Source organism: Ambystoma mexicanum, chromosome 10, assembly GCF_040938575.1.
Source record: "Ambystoma mexicanum isolate Mex_15411 chromosome 10, UKY_AmexF1_1, whole genome shotgun sequence".
NCBI classification, from domain to species: Eukaryota; Metazoa; Chordata; class Amphibia; order Caudata; family Ambystomatidae; genus Ambystoma; species Ambystoma mexicanum.
In genome coordinates, this window is record NC_090932.1 from 1,308,060,552 (window position 1) to 1,308,083,971 (window position 23,420).

The 23,420-nt window shown below is 46.1% G+C and overlaps 1 long non-coding RNA gene across 1 annotated transcript; it reads left to right on the plus strand.

The window, feature by feature from the left end:
- Nucleotides 1-1,887: 1,887 nt before the first annotated feature.
- On the plus strand, nucleotides 1,888-22,267 carry LOC138492295 (uncharacterized). The gene is made up of 7 exons (XR_011276180.1): nucleotides 1,888-2,022; nucleotides 2,950-2,977; nucleotides 3,183-3,213; nucleotides 4,584-4,627; nucleotides 13,204-13,327; nucleotides 18,604-18,806; nucleotides 22,194-22,267. It is a non-coding gene; the product is annotated as an uncharacterized lncRNA (long non-coding RNA).
- The last annotated feature ends 1,153 nt before the right edge of the window (nucleotides 22,268-23,420 follow it).

Here is a 23,420-nt window from a genome sequence, read left to right on the forward strand (position 1 = left end):
AACAGGTTATCATGTCTGTTCTTGCGAGAGAGGGGCGCCCGCTACCTTTGTAAAACTATTTGTTAAGGAACCTGGGATTGGTAACCCTAGGTCTCCTGGGGGCAACCAGACGTGGTCTCCCTCTCACTGTGCTTAGAGAGGCATCAGCTTCACCTCACTGATGATCCCCAACAAGGGTGAAACACATGTATGGGGTTGCTGGCGGTACTCTCGTTCAGATTGGAATTGCCATTGTATTTCGGTGCTGGACTGCCCCAGGGCAGGACAAAGACTGATATGCAAATGGATATTTCCCATCTGTGAAAGGCACAGTGAGTAAAAGCAGTGGCTGCGAACTCTCAAGTGGTTAATAACCACTGAACAGGTTATCATGTCTGTTCTTGCGAGAGAGGGGCGCCCGCTACCTTTGTAAAACTCCTTTTTGAGATACCCTCGCACCACATCTGCCAATGAAATACAGACCCCCTTAAACATTTCTTGACATGTTTTTCTTGCAGGAAGCTGCGCTAAGTACACCCCAGGACAAACCTGTATTTATACATTCGGAATTGACCTAGCTGCCCTGGCACGAAGCTGGATTAAAGCAAGATAATGATTTGTTATTTATATAGCGCTTTACAGAGAACACACATACATACAGTTTCACCTTACCGAAGTTGGTACTCATTTATCAACCTCAAACTAATGAAAGGCTGAGTTGGCCTTGCCGGGATTCGAGCCAGAAACCTGCAGATCACACACATCTCACAGCAGCAAATACTCAACCCTCTGAGCTATCTTACAGACACAGGACTGACACTCATATTGACACGCATTTTCACAGACCACGCCATGAACCTTGTGTGGTGAACTGGGGTACAATGCACCTTCCCTCATCAGATGGCTAGGATGGCTTTTGGTGTGTAATGTTCTAAAATAAACCAAACCGTGTAATCTGCACAGAGCAAAACAACACGCACCAGTCCATGATTTACAGTAGAAGGGGCAGGGTGCTTTGTGAAAGCGCTTGGCACAGTGGCATGTGCCCGACATGCTCCGTGTGCAACCCCAGCTATGATGCACGCAGGCACAGCACACCCCCTGTAAAGTTACACATGATTGCGATGTGTGTGCCTTGCACTTTGCAATCCAACTTCCTGCGGCTTTCAGAGCATGGGTCTAATGGGTTTCTTGTAACTAGTGCCCACTCGCAGCAGAGAGGGGAGGCTGAATTACCAAGATGTCAACCTGCAGACATCAAACACTCCCGAGATCTTTAGCCCTTAGAAAGCAGATAGCTCCCCAGGCATGAAACTCACGTGCTGCAAATGCACGCAGGCAGGCATTGCTGCTTCTCAGTGTTCCCAGCTTGCGCTCCTTTTGCAGTGGAGGGGGCAGGCTAGGTAGTGCAATAGCTGCCGTAATAACCCAGGTTGAGGGCAGCTGTGAGCAGCGGCCTTGTGGCTCCCCCTTGGCACCGTGGCGTGGGCCCCCCCCAGCACCGAGGGGCTGCGGGGTACAACGACGCTATCAGAAAATCCTACCCACTAATTACTTACTGAGCATGCGCAGACACACTACGCATGCTCAGTTGGCCAGATAGGATTTTCTGACAGTTACCAAAAAATGACGTTACACCGGCCCTCCCCGGCAACATAACAGGCCTTAAAACTGGTGTGCGGACCCCAACAGTGGTGCCAACACAGTTCACTTTCCCAAAATCACACGGGCATACACCGGTGTTGTATGCTATCCTGCCTCCCATGGTAGATTGTGGGAGGCAGTGTTCGGCAATCTTCGGAGTCACGCCCACTTGATGGCTACAGCCATACATGCAGCCCGAAATGAAAAGCTAATGTAATAGCCCGCCTACAGCCCGCCCTCCAACATCTCTGTTAAGGGATTGGCCAGTGATCTTCTTGTAACTCCACCCCTGTCCTCGGGCGTCTGTGCCATCATTTACACAGTTGTTCTGTATTTTCTTCTGTAGCAGTTGTTCACGGATTTTCGCAGTTTGCAGCACGATATTTTCTCTGCTTCCAGGTAAGCTCTGTCATTACTGCTATTGCTTGCATTTTGTAAAGATGGCCCATTTTGTAGGTGCCTTGGTGTTAGTTTTTGTCCGTGTTTTTTAGCTCCGCCCCTCTCCTCGAGCGCACGTGCCCAAAGTACGCAGTTCTATATTAGTATTTTCTTCTGTGTAGCAGTAGCAGCCGTGCTCACAATATACTGTATTAACTTATTTATATATTCTCTGCCTCCAGGTAAGCTCTGTCATTACTGTTATTGCTTGCATTTTGTAAAGATGGCCCATTTTGTAGGTGCCTCGGTGTTAGTTGTGTTTTTTAGCTCCGCCCCTCTCCTCGAGCGCACGTGTCCAAAGTACTCAGGCAGCCGTGCTCACAGGGGTCAAGTCCTAAAGAAAGAAGTAGTGGGACTCATAAAAAATGCAATTGTATTCGACATCGCCATCGCCAGAAATGAGCATATCAAGGTGAAAAATGCACAATACATTGAATTGGCTTTGCATATCCACCCAAATTGCACAGGACGAATGGCATTTGCCTTTCAAGAAATCAACATACAAAACCAAGAGAGGATATTTTCTTCTAATAGTGTTTTTGAAAATGTTTAAAGGTGTGCATGTTTTAAACTTCAAGAACAAATACCAGTTTTCCCTAGAACATGCACTACTGAAATGGAACATATCAGCTTTAGTAGTTTGTTATTTTTCATAAGGTTTTATAGTGCAGTGGTGAAGTGTCTGCCGTGCCAACGTAAAGACTGGTTCTGAGCCCCGAGGTTCGTGTTAATTCCTAAATTCAAAGAATATACTCAATGTTTCTCATTTTTGCTGGGGGGGGGACTGAGTCCACCCTCCGAAAAAAGTGGGTGGACTCCGTCCCACCGCGTGTACCCTCGACTTCAGCCCTGCGTGCTCATAATATACTGTATTAACTTCTTTTGCAGTCGAGCATGATATTTTCTCTGCCTCCAGGTAAGCTCTGTCATTAATGTTATTGCCTGCATTTTGTAAAGATGGCCCATTTTGTAGGTGTCTTGGTGTTCATTTTTGTCTGTGTTTTCTTAGCTCTGCCCCTCTCCTCGAGTGCACATGCCCATAAAGTACGCAGTTCTAGTATTAGTATTTTCTTCTTTGTAACAGCCGTGCTCATAATTTACTTTATTACTTTCTTTTGCAGTCGAGCACGATATTTTCTCTGCCGCCTCTAGGTAAGCTCTGTGATTCATGTTCTTCCATTGTGTAGGTGCCTTGTTGCTCATGTTTGTCCTAGCCGGACCCTTGTTCTCGATGATAGTGTTGCCATTTTCCAGATAGTGGGCCTGTGTATACCTAAGTGATGCTCTGTAGTGTGGTTGTAGATGTAGCTTGCAATCTTTAATAAGTGCTGACACTGAGTCTATTTACATAGACCCATAAACATGTTTTTAAAAAGTATATATATATGCATTTGATTTTATCAGGAAGAAACACCAAACCGCAAAAGTGTGCAGGAAAAAACTGTCACGTTTTGACTATGATTGTTGTGGAAGTGAATCCCAAGCCCAAAATCCTACTAGTTTCCAAAAAACATAAATTATGGCAGGTCCTGAGTCCCAGTTACCTTTGTGCCTAGTCCAGACCTGACACCCCCCACACTCACATAGCGCAAAAGGGCCAATGTTAGCATGCAAGTTAAGCTCCCTCCACGAACTCCTCACTGCCTTCCCCCTCCCTCCACACACATCATGGATCTTAACTTCCACTACGTCCCTTCGATCTACCGCTATAAACCTCAGCAGCCCTGGGACCCCAGTACCGGATGTTTCCACGCTCTGCCACACTTTTGAGTTTTGTTACCGAAACTCAATTTATCACTTATTTATTTATTTCATTTTATTGGTTATTTTTAACGTGCTTAATACCCAGAGGTTTCTAAGCGAAGACCCGGGGGTTGAACCTTTGTTGCTCAGTGTCGTCTTGCTTCCAAGGCGAGCCCGTTGCCCCTGAGCTATCCTCCTGAGACTTGCTTCTGTGTCATGGTAGCTACCTTCCCACAAATGCATTATTGCTTGCAGTAATATCCACATGTATTAATTACAGGTGTCATGTAGTCCAATGGCGCTCCAAAATGGGGACTAATAGAAGGATTCACATGACTCTGAATCATGCAGGCACTGGTAACGTAAATGAGTTTAGTGGCATTACCATATCTAATACCACCAAACTCATATTAAAGCAATATGAGTGTATGGAATCTAACTTCCAGTTCCTTGACAGATAATTCAGTTGGAATCCATCCAGGAGTACATATGCAGCACCTGTGGGTATGGCATGTTCGCATTTCCGGAAGATGAGCAAGTGGTAACCCCGCCCACCCACAGATGCTACAGCCATACATACAGCGTGAAATGAATATATAACGGGATAGCCCGCCCTCAACAGCTCTGTTCCTGGGATTGTCCAGTGATCTTCTTTGTAGATCCGCCCCTGCCCATCACTGTCCTACAGCGCCCGCGTATATAACTTGTGCAGTTGTCCTCATTTTCTTCTTTTGTACATTGCCCGTGCCCATTACTTACTGTATTTTCTTCTTTTGCAGTTTTCCAAAGTGTACATCAAGCATCGTATTTTTCCTGACTCAAGGTAAGCTCTGCGATCTGCAATGGGGATCTCGTCTCATACAATATTCTGCTCCCCTGTTGTATGCTTACCATTCGTTGCTCACAAGCTGTTTCATGTTCTTCCCCTGCCCTTACCCCCCATTTCCCTTCCCCTCAGCCCCCTGTACCTGACAAGAGCTGGTCTTTGCATAAGTGACCCTTGGTCCTCCTCAGCTCCTTGCCTCCACCATCCTGCTCTTTGTGTGGCAAAACCCCATGGCCTCCCTCAATCGTCTTATACCCCCTGCTCCCTGCCCCCAGACTTACCTTTTGGCTCTCGGTGAACCTTGCCTTCATGCCTGCACTTCTTCCCTCAATGGCACTTCTCCATTTTGGGTTGATACAAGAAACATAATGATTAAACCCATTTTCAAGCAATGCCGTTCGTAATAAGTGTAATCCTTAGCTTTTTAATGAATGTGGATGCACCGGTGTTGTATGATATTCTGCATCCCCATGGGAGCACTTTCTAATCTTCAAACAGTCAATATAAAGCAGTTTGACACCCACTTTAACTTTCTGTTCACTTTTTAAAATAACCTGTTTCCTTCCCTCACCCTTTAAAATATTCATCCAGTCCACACACAACGTTTATGCTGAAGGCAGGGTATGGGTGTAAAGATGTAGTTCATTCAAGTGAGAAATCGGAAGGCTCGCTTACGCATTACAACAACCCGTTACTTAACGTTCAACTTGGAGTAAATGTTTTACAACGCACCATCTTTTCAGCTCTCCTTTTTCCCCAGCGCATTTGCTCTCACCATTAAATAGTTCAAGTAGCCCAAAACATGTACACATGAAATTGCGAAGTGTTAAAGAAATCACAAACACTTTTCATGGAAATTAAAACGTTTAGGGCAGTAGTCACAAGCTACTTTCCTTTGCAACATAATGTACCCTGGCATAACACGTGTGTGTGTATAATACTTTCTACAGTGTATGTGCCCCCTACTTTTCTGCCCGATATTAACGGAACAATGAATACAAAATGATCAGGTGCAGTTCGTTCAAGGGGAAAATTATGATGGAGTTTATTGCTGCCTTAAATCTGGAGGCCAGGGAATACTCGATGCATTGGGAAAAGCCAAGAGGGATCATGAAGCTCTTAAGAAAGTCAACAGGTTCAGTGTAGCTGGAGATATTACATTCTTACCGCAAGAATCTCCCCTTCTCTAGTTTGCCTACCGTATTGATGTTTTGAAGACTTCCGTACACCACTTCCATCATTCTGCCATGGCGATGCAGAATATCATACAACACCCCCATGGCAGAACCCTGATGATTGTAACTACATACGTTGTACTGCATTTGCATGTGTTAGTCAGATCAAAGGCAGGGCATCGATCATTGGGAAGATCATGCACATCCCCCCACCAGGTCAGTTCCTAGCCAACTTGGTGACCAAGGCAAACTAGAATGCACATCCTCTGAATGGCAACTGTCACTCCCAAACTACATCTCTGTGTCACGCAATAAAACCCTCCTCAATATCCATGAATAGTTGCTAAATGAAGGAAGCTGGTTTCATTACATTGTAATTCAAGTACCTTACAGAATACATCTAATGTGAAAACAGCTGTTGCTATCCAAGTAAATGGTATTTCTGTCAGCTGCTCTTAGGGGATGCCTTGCCTGAATGCAGTTTCAAACTGTCCATAGTAGCAGACTGGTGTGACCAGCCTGCCACGGTATGAGGGCCCACTGGCCCTATGTTGCAGGCACTCTGTTCGAACCACCTCACTTGTTTATTTATTTTAAAATGTTTTTATTTGCATTTGGATTATACAACAATTAGCTCTTTCATTGCAGCCTGTATCAATTGTCATTTTGGATATTTCAGAGCATCAATAAACCAAACATATAACGTTAACAACACAAACTGTCTTCGATTCTCAGGCGAGATCTCTTCTAGGTTCCTAGTTAGGAAGTGCAGGAGTGGTTTGCTCCGTCTTGGGGGGTGGAGGGGGGACATCAATGGCGTGGTTCCATAAGTGAGTTTTGCTTCGCAGCTCTTGCATTACGGGTTCCGTTTATAAATTCAAGGTGGTTTGTCATCAGCCGGCAGGAACATGTCTCTTAGTAGGGCTTTCCATGCTTCGAACGTGACACTGATGTCACCCTCTGATCTATCCATTCCCTTTTCCCAGGCTGCGGTCTCCGCCTCTGCACATCTTTCCAGTTTCTTGCTCCATTTCTCGTATTTTGGGCCTGTAGTCGATTTCCAAGTCATGGCTATTGCCCTTTTGACCAGTATGCAAACTAGGTCCATCAGTTGCACCAGGTGTTTGTGTTTGCTCAGGCGAGGGTATGTTCCCAGGAGGCTTTCGTTGGAGTCCAGGTGTATCTGTTCATACCCCCTCTTCTGCAAGTATTTTCTATTTTAGTCCAGAAGGTCTGTATCTTGTTGCACTCCCAGAACATGTGTAGTAGGCCAGCATCTTTCTCACTGCATCGTGGGCATTTTGAACTCGGGTGCCTGCCAAACCCAGCTAATCGCTTCGGGGTCATTTTCACGCCTTGAAACACTTGTGTATAGGCGCGTTATAAATGCCATATCATATTATATCATGTAGGTCCTGTATTGGATGTTCAGTTGGATTAATTTGAATCTAGTGTTCCTAGACACCTCTTTCGGGGACGTCAGCGCTCTTTCCCATTCCTTTTCGGGTATGCTAGTCGTCAGGTCTTTCTCGCATTTCTCTTTCAAGGTTAGGCTGCAAGGGTTAGGTCTATCCGATAGTTGGCTATGTAATCGGGATATGGGCCTCCATCCATTGCTCAAGTTGTACATGCCTTCTGCACCGCCGTTGTGTAATCAGGATATATTGTAATTTTGGAGTTGTCTCGTTCTATCACTCCTCCTTCCCTTGAGTGTCTGAGTATCACCTCTCTATCTTGAAAGTTGAGTATTTTCGCTATTATCGGGCGGGGATATGAGCCCGGTGGTGGTCTTTACTGGAGGGATCGGTGCGCTCTTTCCACAGCGAATCCCTGTGACAGCCAGCCAGCACCTATTTCTTGTTGTAGTAGTGATTCTACATATCCGGTCGTATTTGGCCCTTCCTGTCCTTCAGGTACTCCCAGTATTCTGATGTCGCTGCATCTAGCCTGTTCCTCCGCGTCCTCAGACCTTGCCTCCAGCGTTGCTACTTTCTTTTCTAGCTCCGCCACCTTAGCTTTTAGTTCGGTCATGGATTCGGTCGTCTCTTGTAGCGTGGCTTCAGCAGTAGTGACTCTTTCTGCTAGGTTGCATGCATCTTGCCGCATCAATTGCATGTCAGCTTTTACTTTGTCTATCTTTGTGTCAATGAATGTTCTTAAGGCAGCTATTGCTTCCAGAACCTGGTGGTCCTTTTTTTCACCGTCCTCATTTCTCTGGGTCTCAGGCTCTGCCGTCGTTAACTCCATTGGTGAGCGGGGTTTGGTTGCGGCAAAGGAGTCCATTATGGATGCCCTCCCTTTGTTTTTGGATGGTGAAATGGCAATTCGCAAGTAGGTGTCTGGAGAGGCCTTGTCTAGGGACGGTATTTGGGGAGGTGTGCTCAGCGTCCTCTATTTGCATGATAGCTGTGTGTTTCGTTTCAGTTGTGGACTTGCCAGGAATTCTAAGCAATATTCCGGGCTTGGCTTCGCTCCCAGATCTAATCAACTTAGTGTCAGCAGCCTCCCAGCCTAGGTGTTCTGGGTTATCTGCGTCTTGCGTGTTGCTCGCTGAGGTCTGTCTCCTGTTCCTTATCCCTCCAGCCTGGCGTTATTATGTTAGTCTGCTAATGGTTGGGTGCTACCATTATCTTCCATTCCCATGGGGTCATCAGCGTTGTCTTGACCATTCCTGTGCCTTAGGTTATGCGTTGTTTGGCTGTGGTGGTACCCCAGGTTAGGCCTGCACATCAATGGTGTTAGTGCCAGGCCGTTGTTTACTTTCCAGGCTATAGGTTTGTTAGGAGCAGCACAGTACTCATAGTGTCTCGCTCTTCTTGTAGCGTGTCCCCTGTATGTTTATGTGGCCTCTCCAATATTAGCTCGTGGGTTCAGGATTACTCGCTTTGCATGGCCGTTGGGATTATGGCCATTCGGTCGGGTCCAGGATCAAGCATGAGCGTATGTGTGCTCTTTCTAATCTTTATCTCACTTAGCCAGTTTAGCGTTCCTATTATGGTTCTGTCCCTCGCATCCCCCGCGTAGTGCAGCTGCTCGCGCTTTTCACCCCGCTCACCTCAGCGTTTGTGTTGGCGCCAGTCCTCTCTTCCCCCCCCCTGGCGCCAGGGGTCCTGCTGATTCCTCTGCTCCTCAGGGCGGCCCGCTCAGGGCAGGCTTACAGACAGCGCTGTAGTGGAGCTGTAGGAACGCTCCTTTATATCAGCCCGGTCTGCACCGCTGAGCATCTAATAAGCCGGTCCAGCTCTGTTTTTTTCTGCCTGTATTCAGGCGTTCTCAGGCTGCTTCTCGTTCTATTGAGTCGGGTCTGCTCCGCCCCTCCCCCTCTTCTATCTCCAGCACCGGGTCCCGTCCGCCATTTTGTTGGGACCCAGGGGGGAGTAGTACACAGAGTTTTGCACCTCCTTTTCGGGTCCGATTTCTTCTGGATTTGTTGCGGTTGTGTGTAGAATCCCTTTGGCTTCTCTTGGGTGTCTTTAGTATTGTCTGTAGCGTCGTATAACCGCCAGTGCAGGATCTGTTTACAGGATCTCGGCCGGAGCCGCAGGTTAGCACCTCCTTACACCATGCTCACCAGGCCACGCCCCCCTCAAATCCCCTCACTGGTATTTCCATCAGGGTTAACACTAGACTATTGTTGATTGACTATACACTCTTGGCTTGGGTATTACTTGTAGCTTTTAGACTGTTTAAAGCTTTCCCTTGGTGCTTTTGGGCTTTCCACACTTTCATGCGCTTGTTTATACAGCCACTTAGTTTCAACAGGTGCCACTTTTGTTGGTTTCGTATAGTTCAGTATTCAAAGTTACTGTTGCTGCTGCTTTCATACACTCGGTTTATTTTTTTCACCTGGTAAGAGTGTGAGCCCTTTTCCCACTCTTACATGTGTTTTGCTGTGTGTGTTTTTACCATTTGTGTGACCTTGGGCTCTGGAGCCTCACCTACTCCATGGGCATCATTTCTTTATGTTACACAGCACCTCCAGTGCAGTGACACAGGGTTGTCTTTCAGACTTCCCACTGACTCAATATTTCTGGGACCTGACTATTGTCTCTGAGAAACATGTAAAGTGCCATTAACTTTATGTAGTCTCTTTAAACCACATAGCCAGTACACCCCATCTTACATGGAGTATTGGAAAGGGTTAATTCTTATCCCTTTTTGTCTGTTTCACTTGGAGCACTGTTTCGCTCCCTTTTCATCAAGTCTTGGCTGGTGGCAGTGGTAACTACCCTATTTTTTATTCATTGCTTTGCTCTGCTGGTTTCTTCCCTGCGTAGTGCAGGACCCTCGAGTCTTCCTACTTCTTGTCAGTCCGACAGTCGTTTCAGGAACTGTGAGCCTGCAGAAACTACCAGGAACGTCCGCCTCAGCTACAGCTCCCTCTCTGTTTCAAGGTACTGTGCAAATCGGTTGTTTGTTTCGTCCAGCCGCTGGGCTTGTCCTTCTCTTCTCTTTGAATTAACTTTTCTGCTGGCCAACTCCGTCCGGAACTCGTGGCACGAACTTTACCGTGAACTACCCTGAACTGTGTGATCTTGAGCAAAAGACTTTTGACCTAATGACTTTGGCCCTAAGCAATTGCACTGAGTACTTACCTGTTGGTGTGGTTCAATTACCATTAACTTTGTCTTTCTCTCTCTTTTAAATTGCTTGACTGCCATTTTGCTCCCACTTCATTTTGTGAGCTTAACTTGTCTGGAGCATATTGGGAGTGGTGTATTAAGAGTGTGCTTTTTAAACTGCTTTAACTTAGTGAAATGTTATACAACTGAAGAGTAAAATAAATGTATATTCTTTTACTTGAAAACCTTGAGTCAGTGTTTGTTTGAATCATAGTAATTGCTGTCCTTTGTGTAACTATTTGATACTGCTCACTTACTCTTGAGATAAGTCTGGTTGCTCAGCCATCACTACCACTTTACTGTGTCGTACAGGCTTGTACCAAAGGTGAATTTGTACTGTCACTTGTAGTCCTAATTGTGTGTGGTGTTCCCAAATGGTACTACATATAATTCTGCCTAACACTGGTGTATAGCGGTGAGTATCAAGTATAGTGATTACACTAAGAGTGCTGCTATTACCTTGGATCAACTAACCACAAGGCTAAAACATCACTAAAAAGCAATATTAATCATGTCAGATATGGAAAGCTACAGTCAGGAGACCCTCCTTAGTTACACTGTGTAGTACAGGCTTGTACCAAAGGTGAATTTGTACTGTCACTTGTAGTCTTAATTGTGTGTGGTATTCCCAAAGGGTACTGCATATAATTCAGCCTAACAAATGGTTTACTGCTATCTTGGTTTCAAAGAGAATTGTATTTTTTCTTCAACCAGCTCTTACAATTCTTCTTCAAATGTCACTAATCAGTATGAGTTATTTCTGTTAGAACCATAGTTCAGCACTTGCATCAACTAGTACCTGGCTCATTCTTTTGCCAGGTTCTTGTAGGGAACAACTTCTGCCCTACAGGTATACTCGCCTGCCTGTCTACCTCTTCAACAACAAAACAGAAAAAAGTGTTTCAGTGGTAACTTCCAACTTAGAATAACAACACCTTCATTGGGCTTCTTCAGCATAAAACTTTAAACGAGTTGTGGGGAAACAAGAAACCACATTGGTCCTCTTTAAGACTTCTTGGCAACTATGCTCCCCTCTCTCTGAATAACCTTCTCCAGAGGGCAGCCTGTTTGTCACCTTTTTTTCCCCTCTGTACCAAAAAACAAATAATGCTAAACAGATAGTCTCACTTTTCCTCTGTCTCGGCTTTGGCTATGTATGTTTCTATCAGCATAAGATCTGTGTTTCATAGCACATAAGCAGTAAGTCTCACAATCCTTAAGCCTCCCAGTATTGCTCTCTGGCCTTGAGTGTGGTTTGTTATATTGGTATTGTTGATTGACTATACACTCTTGGCTTGGTTATTACTTGTAGCTTTTAGACTGTTTAAAGCTTTCCCTTGGGGCTTTTGGGCTTTCCATACTGTCATGCGCTTGTTTATAGAGCCATTTAATTTCAACAGGCACCACTTTTGTTGGTTTTGTATAGTTCAGTATTCAAAGTTACTGCTGCTGCTGCTGCTTTCATACACTCGCAAATGAACCGGCCTGCCGCGAGCACATAGACAGTGCTTGAGAGCTCCAGAGTCACTTGCAAGCTTTGCACTCACCGGGTAAGTCGCTCGATTACACTTCGCTTGGTTTTCACAGGTCTTCGGTACTAGTGGCTCCTTGTGGTTAGGTGGATAGCCTCCTCTGATCCTCCTCTGCTCACCCCACTCAGGAATGGAGCCTCCTCTGCTTCTGAGAGGGCCAGGTGCAACCCAGCCACCTGGAACCACCGAAGAGGGAACACTTCCCTCTGCTGCTTCCTGCTGCACAAACTCTTCACAATGAAAGGTCACTGGGCAAACGACCTCTACAACAGGGAGAGGCAATGGAAAAGACTCTCAGGACCAGTAGTCCTGGTGTTTTCTCTCGCCACAGATTTCCCTTTGAGCTGCAACCAAGGCCCATACTGCATCTTCCTCTTCTTCTCTCTCTTAATGCCTGCACCTGAGGGGGCTTTTTATGCCTCTCAGTCCCCTTCAGGTGTAGGTCATTTACACCAATTAGGAGATCACTCCCACAGTGGTGTTTCTTTGCCATCCCTCTTCTTGTCCCAGTAATGAGGGAATTATTGGACTTGAAATCCCTTGCAACAAAGTTAGTTTTTCTTGCTCTTTGTGCTTTGCTGATTTGCCTTCTATTTTCTGAAACATTTCTGAAGGAATTTCATACAATTGAGTGACCATTCTTGTTTGAATAGAGGATTAAGGGGTTCTAGGCTTTTTGTGATTATTATTCAGACATCTTTCCATTACCCCCTTTTGAGGTAGGGAACCATTGAGCTCTAGGGGCTTTACAATGAGTATTCTCTTTTAAACCACTGTAGCTTTGGCTGATTTTACCTACATTTATATGTTCGACAAGTGGAACATTTAGATTATTGTGGCAACAAGCAATTAGGTATTTTGGCATTTGTAACTTGTCTTCCTCAGAGGAAGTTAAATACTGTGTCTCGACCCCATTGGTTCCTCTCACCTCTGAGCCTTGTCTCCTCCCAGGTGATCCTCCCGCAGAGCACCACCTGCAAGCTCAGGATCAGGAAGTGTCTGCCTTTCCCTGGCCACCTGGGAGGAGACTTTAGTCAGGGATTTGGTGAGGGATCCATAGGAACAAGCACAGTAGGCAGGGAATTGTGGTAGAGTATAGGGTGGGAGACGTTTGTGACGGCTTCCTGTTTTCAATCCTGTATTTAAGTAACCTTTTGTACCCTTCATGGTGGATGCATTGTTGGTTTTATATGCTCATGTTTCCCATATTCCACCAGCATCATATTTTCAATGTTTTCTTTTAGATAATGGATCCCCAAAAAATAAAAGAAATAATTGATTACAAGTCAAATACGACATATCCATTAGGTGCCACAAAGTCAGAAAAGCACACAATTCGAAGAAGAGCCGCACATTTTGAATTATCAGGTAAAATCATGTTTCCATATTTCTATTTTAAGCCTGCTCTTTCATATTTATTTGAATTACAGTGAAACTGAGGCTCAAAACATGGAGAAATCACCAGCTTAATTAGCCACAGTAATCATCAATGAAAATGTCTTTGGTCACTCTTATTATTTACACATGAATCGTTAAATATTTCACAATACAACTCTCAGACATGTAATTCACAATCATATTACTCAGTAGCTGTGATTGAACCATTCATGACATGTCACAAAGCATCCTTGTTAGGGGTGCTGTTGCACTCGATGAGTATGGCCGCCTGAACGTTGAGCTCCATGTTAGGGAAGATCCTTTTCTGCAAACGATCTGCTGCGTTGCAGTATATCCTGAATATCTTAGGCTGAACTCTACATCTCCCATTCCTGCAGATACTGGCTAACTTGCAGCCTCCGGAGGCCGTAGACCTGGGAGCTACAACCACTTGAAGACCGCTGCGGGCCTCCCCGGCCAGGACCCAGGACGCTGCTCCACGCGGCACTGCTCATTCTCTAATCGAGAGGCGAGGCTTCGCAGGCCTTGTGGGGGAGGGGCGTCACTGCCCTGACTGCGCGCCTCGCCTGTGCTGCTCTGCCTGGGGGAAGGCTCTACGGCCATACTGCAGCACTATTATTCGGGCTGTTGGATACTTGCTGGTCGCCACTGTGTTCATTGCGCCTGAGCCCTTCCACCACTTGGAGACAGCACCCCATCACGCCTGCGGCTCTTCGGTGGGCGGCAGTTGACTTCTGGAGATCCTCCCTGACTGGCGCTGGGCCCCCATCTCCCGGATCGCTCCTGGAGACTGAGGCGCCGGTTCCTGGCTCAGCTTCTGGGCGCTCCTGTTGCTCCCCTCCCGCCGCTCACCAGCATGATGTGACGCATCTTTGGGCAAGGTAGGAACTGCAATGGCGGCACTGCAGGGGCTTTCGGGGATCCTCGCAGTGCATGGATACTGCGTGGCGGCGCATGAGAAGCAGGGGATCCACAAACCCTCCTAGGTTATAAGGACTTCTTCGCCCCTTACTGCTGTAGCATGCCGGGTGGTCCGGACTGCCTGCTCTTGTGCCATGTGTTGCGACTGTGTAGTCAGCGATCATACGCTGCGCTGGGCTCCCCCGAACCTCCCCACGCACGGCTCCTGGTCTCCTAACTAAACACAGACCCAAGCTAGCTTGTCACATTACTGCCAAGAATTCATAGTTAAGCATCCACGGTGGCAGGACGCGGACATGCACTGTCTGACAGCCTCCACTGTTCTCCTTTCATAAATCCTGCCTGCTGCGGGCGCATACATCAACCTGGCACGTGGGGGCACGGCTGAGCGCAGTGCTCCTTGATTGCGCCAGTGGTTCTGCTTGCATATTACTACTAGCGCAGGCTCACAATGTGTTGGGAGTCTCAGCAGGCTGTGACATTGTTGTGCTGAAGCGGACTACTGGTCTGGCATAGTAACTAGCGGCACTGGCCCTCCTGTTGTAATTTTCACATTTTTGAACCTACGTGGAGGGCTACAGTCGAGCCTGGGACAGCCAGGGGATTCGGCTTACACCAAGCCACGTCCCTATGATCCATCAATCTGCCAACTCTAAAGCCGTGTACACCAGGGTCCCCTCCCCGATCATACTATTGTAAGGATCTGTGCTACATGTGTGGACCCCTCCTGTGCCTGTGTGATGGTGCATGCTCCCCTTAATTGAGTTGGGCGACTCGGGCCCAAATACCAGACTGACCTATCCTGCAGCACCTAAGGGGCACTCCCCCGTGGCATCACGTCTTAACGTGTCCTGGACTCAGCTGGCAACCATTGAAGGGCATACATCCTGTACCTGCTGCCTCGGATCGGGGTGAGGCTACTCCCCCCCCTTTGGTTGCGGTAGGGCTGCTTGTAACACCTGAAAAGACTGCCTCCGTGTAGATTGTTAGAGACATGAAAGTGCTTGGAGGAGAACAGCAACTGAAATGCATCAGTTATTCAAAGCTGGGAACTAGAGTGCGCGCCTCACCCTCTCTCTTTTTTCTACATACTGATATTAGCACTTAACTAGATATGTTTTGTGCGCATTCTGAGCAGGAACGGAAGTTCTTTGATTCCCCCAGGCCACACATCAATACGTGGAGGCCGAACGCCCAGGTCGGGTTTTTGCCAGGTTGATCAGACTTGAACGGCGTGCATCACATATCCTGGCAATAGAAAAGGCTGATGGCACTCTGGATGTGACATCGCAAGAAGTCAACACTGAATTCCGATCTTTCTAGGAGAAGCTCTACTCTAAAACTGATACAGCCAGTGAAACGACATTGGGTCGTTCTTGGAGAGTCTCCCGCTCTCGGTTCTTTCTTTGGCAACTAGAGATACCCTTGATGCCCCGATCACATCAGACGAAATATCTACCGCCATTGACCAGATGGCTTAGGGAAAGGCTCCATGATCCGACGGTCTCCCTATCGAATTTTATAAACATTATAAATCCCATCTTGTATCACTACTCCTTGTGGGAGCCCTGGCCCCTTCCCTCTGTGAAGCAGTAATAACTGTGCTGCCCAAACCGGGCAACCCCCCACACAGTGTGGCTCCCACTGCCCTCTGTCACTCATAAATTGTGACGTTAAGATTTACGCCAAAGTGTTAGCCTTCCGTCTGGCCCCATACATGCACCATATTATACGCCCGGATCAATCCAGTTTTATTCCTGGCCATGCTACCTCCTTCAATCTACGCCGACGATTTAATGTACTGACGCGCATTAATCCCAGCAGGCAAGCAGTTGCAGCAACATTAGATATGAAGAAGGCCTTCGATTCTGTCTCATGGGGATACCTTTGGCAGGTACTTGAGAAATGCAACTTCAGCCCCGGTTTCAGAGCATGGATCAAACTGTTATATTCCTCCCCTGTTGCTAGGGTCCGCATCGACAATATGTGCTCAACTCAATTCCCGATAGCAAGAGGCATGAGACAGGGCTGCCCCTTCTCGCCACTAGTCTTTGCACTGGCTATTGGACCACTAGCCGATAGGATACGCCAGAGGCACGCACACAGAGGCATACGATTGGCGGGCCCATCGGAGATCATCTCACTATATGTGGATGATGCTCACCTTTTCGTTCGCCAACCCGAGCTCAACCTTCCCCCAATACTCTTAAGGCGTTATTCATTTCAGCGAGTTGTCAGGCCTTCAAGTTAATTGCTTCAAGTCCGTATTATTCCCGCTGACCGAAGCTACCACCCCGCCATCGAATCTCCAGGGGTTCACATGGGCACAGAATACGTTTACATACCTGGGCATGGTAGTCGCTCGTAATCCAGCCACGTTGTATGATGCTAACCTGGGTAAATACCTAGCCACTCTAATCCGGAAGTGCGCGGGTTGGACAAACCTGATGATTACCCTAGCTGGTAGGATAGCCATTCTCAAAATGCTGGTACTGCTGCAACTATGTTACAGGTTCTTAAATGTCCCACTGTGGCCGGGACAAGAATTCTCTGCTACACTCACTCGTACCATTAACGCATTTCTATGACACTCTGGCGCGGTCCGGCTGAAGCTAGCAACACTAACCACCCCAATAACGAAGGGAGGATTCGGAGCTCCGAATTTCGAGGGCTACTGGATAGCGGCTCAAGCCCACTTTGCATCATTCTGGTTCATGCCCTCTGACCCTCCCCTTCATGTCAAATTGGAGCATCTTGCTGTGGATAGCAAAAATATCCTTACCATAGTCCTGCGATCCCAGATTTGAACCCACCGATCCTGTAGGCGCCACGGCCCTAGCCTTAAGCAAGATGTGGAAACAGACCGGTGACACACAGCCGTTTCACGGAGAGTTCCCCTGAATTTTTTTCCTGATTTCCCCCCGGGTTGACATAACGACCGCGAACCGCTGGGCGGAAGCCGGCCTGAATTTTATTTGTGATATATGTGTACAGGGCACTTTCACTGAATGGGCCAATCTGCCGGGGTCCCTGCGGGGCAGGCCTTATCGTTGGTTACACTATGCAGGCCTGTAACGCGCACAAAAGTCCAGACTCCCTGACTTCCCTTCACTTCCACAAGATAACCATTTACTATCGGAACTATTAAACACTACGGCTCTCAGGGGCAAGGTCTCCAGATTATACGCTACCCTTCAGAGTGGGATATCCCCACAGATCACTAGGCTCAGGGAATTGTGGACCAGAGATCTGGGAACCGAGATTTCAGATCAACGGTGGGAACATATGTGCACTTGTACACACAACATCTCATTCAACTCATGCAATTTAAGATCCTACACAGGTTCCACTATACACAGATCATGCTTCGCCGCATGTCACAGTACCACCCCGCCACATGCCCAAGATGTAATTCTGATAGCGCAGACTATATACACACGCTGTGGTCATGCCCGCGACTTACCCAATTCTGGTCCGAAGTGTGTGCATCTCACTCTGCAATGCTGGAGTGTACCAACGCCCCATCCCCCTTGACATTTTTCTTTTACGATCTTCCCATGTTAAACCGCGGCTCCAGGAGACTGGTGAGTCTGTGCCTGCTTCTTTCCACCCGGTGCATTCTCTTACTTTGGCTCCGGCCTAGATCCCCGCACACGAACCATGACTCTGCGCTGTCACATGGGCTGCTGACACTGAATAATGCTGGGTACTACTACAACCATTAAGAGCTAGATCAAGCAATATGTGTGGCCCCTTTCGCTCATACATCTCCTCCCTGTCTGCCAGTTCGGGGGACGAGGTCAGCGAGCCACCACCCCCCCCTCCTGAAGGTGCTTAGTCCCTTTGTATTGCTATACTCATGTTACTTGTATTGATGTCATTCCCCTGGTCACCTTAAACAGTTGTTCTGCTGCTCATGAATGATTTGTGACTGTATATGTACACCTGATGTATGTTCACTGATCAAGTATGTACTGTTGGTGTCCGTTGTTGGGTTGTCAAGCTCTTCAATAAATAAAGTTTTAAAAAAAATATAATCATCCTTGTTCACATTGAAATATTTGCATCTGCAAATGCACAATCATTTTTTAAAATATGTGGATTTGTGTGTGCATTGTAGTAATTATCAATTATTGTTCAAATGTATACTGTATAAAACCAATAGATGAACAAACACCACAAAAGAAAGATTATTCTTAAAATCAATTCTGTGATTGTAAACGGTGGAGCAGCCACCTACATGGCTTTTTATATGAATAATATATCCTGCTCATACACAATACCTTTCTCATCCGCATCTATGTTGCCATTATTCCTCTCTACAGGTGAAGATTTGTGTCACGTTACTGTTAAAAGGGACGGGACGACAACTTCAGAAAAAGTGGTGTCTAGCGCTGAAAAGGCACAAGAAATATTTAAACATTTCCATGGCAGTGGAATTGGTGCCCACTGTGGCATTAATAAGACTTGTGATGCAGTTTCCCAACGCTACTACTGGCCAAACATGTATGCCGATGTTAGGAACTGGGTAACTATAAGTTGGCTATTTTGCATAATAAGTCTATAGAAGCAGTCGTGATATGTCCATTAGCATTTATTTCATTTCAAGCATCTTATGTTTTGCATATCTTCATGCATGCTATTAATATATGCTTTTTCTTGCATACCATTTTATGAGTCCAGTTATTGGCTGACTGTAGTATTAAATTTCAATTGCATGCATACCACACCTTACTTGAAACAAAATCCAATTATTAACTCTTGACCATGATATTTTACAATACTACATTTTCTTTACTCAAAACATTACAGGGTTCAAAATTGAGATTCTATGAGTAGGACCTAAAACCAGCTTCTGGGTGTCGGGCATCACCCATTAGGCAGGAGCCACTGCTGGTGAACTAGAAGCTACCAAAGATGCTCCTTTGTACATTTTGTCCAGTTTGTATGAACCATTGTGTTTAAATGTATATTAGATGTCTTCTAATTCTTATTTATTTATTAAATCTCCCGGCTACAGGACTGGGCTCCCAACAACTAGAGCGCAACCTGTGCTTTTGGTCTTTTATGTTCTGCATTACTCGATTCCTCTTCCTTGTCCCAGCTTACTTGCGGTTATGGGGATAGAAGTCCACCGAGCACCTATTTCCCCTTCCTCGTCCACACATCCCTTGACAAACATGACCCTTCCACCATTTAACCCCTCTATCCCCCCGACCACCATCACAAGACCAACTTTGGCCTTTCCTGAACCATCGCTTCAACCCCCTTCCTGCCTCCCTCGACCCACTTGCACAAACCTCTCCCACCCAAACACAGAAAACACAAAGGCAGTGGGCCACTCCTCACCATCAGCTCTACACACCTCTCTGGCCTACGTCAGTTTACCTACTACCCTTTCCCACCCCCTCTTTCTCACCCCTCTCTGTCACCTATGCCTTCCACCTCCCTCTTTGAATACAGCTCTTACCCCTGTCATCTCCAACCACCCACAACACCACCTCATCCACGCTCTGGACACCAATCCCAATCACCCCTCTCGAAGGCCTGTGACTGCCTGCTCACTCTCACCAATACCAGATTCTTGGCAAAACTGATTGCCCGCAATGCATATTCCTATATGTAAGGGAGGCATGATATCATCAAGGAGACACTGACACAAGAGCTGCAAGTTTTCAAAACCTTTATTTTAACTTGAACGGGGTTGGAAAACTCCTACCTTGCCCTACAACTACAAGTTTAGGAGTAAACTCTCGCCCCATGTTTGTATAGCACGGGGTAAGGTGGCACACTCAGACGGGGTGACACACTCTGGCACTGGATGCAAGGGTGCAGTTCACAATGTGGATCAACCCCTCCAAAACTCCACCATTGTCAAAAGCCTTGGCTGCATAATGGACTCTGGCCTAACTCTGTCACACCACATTAACAATGTCTCCAAATCCTACCACTTGCACCTTACGCTTTTGAAACTCATCTTCTTACCTCACCTACCTCAATAGACTGGCAGCAATTATGTTGATTGTCATGTCCATACCTGACTATGCAAACTCACTTTACCTGGATACACTGGCCCACCAAATAAACAAACTCCAAAGAGTCCAAAACTCGGCTGCCAGACGGCTCTTTGCGCTCAGACCAGGGGATCGCATCTCCCCTGCACTCCAGACACTACACTGGCTCCGGACTGGACCAAGGGTCACCTTCAAAATCCTGTTCATTACTCACTGAGTAAAGCTGGGCCAAAATACTGACAGGAAAAGATTATGTCTTACCACCCAAGCCACACTCTAAGGTCAAGTACTGCCCTCCTCCTAGTGGTCCCCGCCTCCAATTTAGCCAAGATTGAAGGCGCCACCTATTTAACCTTGGCATCAACATTGTGGAACTCAGTGCTGTGAGAAACCAAAGGGTGTCTCACCTGCTAGTCCCCGGGGATCGATCTCTCTCTCTCTCAGGTGGCCAGGGCATGCCCATCGCCTTTGGATCCAGACCCTGGTGGTGGACCAGTGCAGGAGGATCACCTGGGTGAGGGATCTTCAGGGAGTGGGGGTGAGCAGCCAGTGGTGAGACGCGGTATCCCCCTTTCCTGTACTCACACCCCATCCTATTTTATAGGATTCTCCCAACTCTGCCCCCTTTCTGCAAAAACTGGTGCAAGGAGGAGGAGGCCTGAGAGTAGAAAGGCTAACACTCAGCTATCTCATTGGACATGTCCTGTTAACAAGGTCCGGCAAAGTCTCCCCTCTTGGGGACAATGGCTCCCGTTCCCTGGAGCAACTCCACAACCCTCTTCCTTTGTGCTCCTCAGATTTGTTCCTGTATCCATTAGCATGATCTACGCTGGATTAATTTGACTGTTGCCTTATTTTCTCTGTTCAATGATTTCAAGCTATTTGCTGTGATTAATGCTTAATAAAAAGAAATTTAAATGAAGCATCCCCACGGTGGGTTCCCGTAGACAAGTTTGGATACTGAGTTACATTTTCATAAACGCAACATAATACCCAATATTTATTCATTCACGGGGATCGAAATTAAGTTTGGAGAAGGGGGGAGCTAAATGCAGCTCCTGTGTATCCGGCATTAACCATTGTGGAGGAGCTACCACTGGGGAGTGAGGGGCTAGTACATGGCGTTCCACAAATCTAACTTCTACGTAATGTGCAATTTTAACATTTTCTCCATTATTTATGACCTCTTATGCTTTTTTTACATGTTGTACAGATGTGTTATAATGCTTATTTAGACATAAGGTCTAATGGGAATGTGTGTTTGGCATAATTTGGCTTGGGGGGCCAAAAGTAGCTGCTGGTAGTTGTTGGTGTCAAGTTAATCAGGCGGTTCTAGGCCGCAAGCAGGACCTAAATAGCTCCCAGCTGCCCTGAATTTCGAACCCGGATTCAAAAAGTTCACAGAAGGCTACCGTGTGACAGGACGGGAGACACACAGGAATAGAAGTCATTTTTCTTTTTTCTATGACCCTCACTGGTAGTAGGTTCAAAGCAGGTGTGCACACGGGGGCTGGGCACAAGTAGAAGAAAGGCATACGTGCATGGTGCACCCTGCTAGAAATAAGAGGTGAAAAGTGAGATTAGACAACTGCAGGATTGCTAAATCAGGAAGGAGACAGGGATCTAGCTCGGTCCAAATCGATGAGGTGTGCAAGTAAGTGATCAGGATCTTTGAAATGTCTGCCATTATTGCCTGCAAGCCAAAGAGTCTCTTTGGGTGATGCACACCCAGTGTCCCAGTTAGTTTCTTTTCTTAAAAGTTTTGATGTGTTATTACAAATTAATGGAAAACTATGTTCATCTTTTTATTTTTCCTGAACTATATGGATTCAGAGGATACAATTGTAAAGTGTAAGGGTAAATGTGTGTATAACTAACATTTACATTCAATGTTGTTTTAGGTATCGCAGTGCACCGAGTGTCAAATGGAAAAAATCAATATTAAAACACCGTTCCAATACACACCAATAATGGTAATTTATAAAAAACGACTTCATTTTCCTCCTGAACCTTCCTCTTCATCAGTCCTGTTTCAAGTACCAGAAACACATGTATCTGCTTGTTAGGGCTCACCATACCTCTTTGTCTTTGAATATCTTGGCCGCCTACCTCGAGAGTTGCATTGTCTTGCTTCTTCAACTTTTAGCCTTCCATACATTAATTCAAATTTTCTATCATTGTTTTCTATAGGTGAAAGAACCATGGGAGCTTGTCGGTATGGACCTCATTGGGCCACTAGCTTCAACAAAAAATGGAAATCAGTATATATGTACAATTACTGATTACTTAACCAAATGGGTAGATGCATATCCTTTAAGATCCAAGACTGCAGCCGAAGTCGCCGACTGTATTGTAAAACTTGTTTACCGTTTCGGTGCACCAAAGCGCATATTGACAGATCATGGAAAAGAGTTCATTAATGAGGTAACTGTTAAATGTATGTGATTCATTTTTTTGACTGTCCATTCTGATAATTTATCAAGCTTAAGGAGCCGATTCATGGAATTTGTGTGCCGAAAAACGGGGATTTGTGCGCCATTCTGCCCGCAAATCCCTGTTTAACAAGTACAAAATATTTTGTACTTCTACATCACATCCAGTTTAATCCATACTTGTGGGTTATCATATCCTATGGTGATGGGGCATGAGGTAATGGGACAGTGGAAAAGGTTACAAAGTTCACTACAGTGAGTAACTTATTTTAATTTCACTAGGTATCTGAGTAAGTGTGCTGGACAGTAGACAGCCCATTTAAATAAACTTAGATAAACTTATAAAAAGCTATCACTGAATATAAATATAACTGACAGCACCTTCAACTTCATTAAAAACGTAAGATATCGGTGGCCAAGGTGCTTGCTTTAAAGCATTTACTTGTGCCCTTAGCCATATCCTTTAAAGTGTTGTCAGCTGCCCCAAGCCCAGTGGGTGGGGAAGAGACACAATGTTAGGATGGGCATTACTCCTATGTCCTGTCTCCTCTGTTCCATACTTTTGCTTATTAATTTGTTAAGTGCAATCTGCAAACCAAATTGCCTCTAACTGTTATAATGTCAAGATGTTGCATTTCAAGGTGGATCCATGGGTAGCCAATTAAGGGTTTTTACGAAGCAGGGATACATGATGTG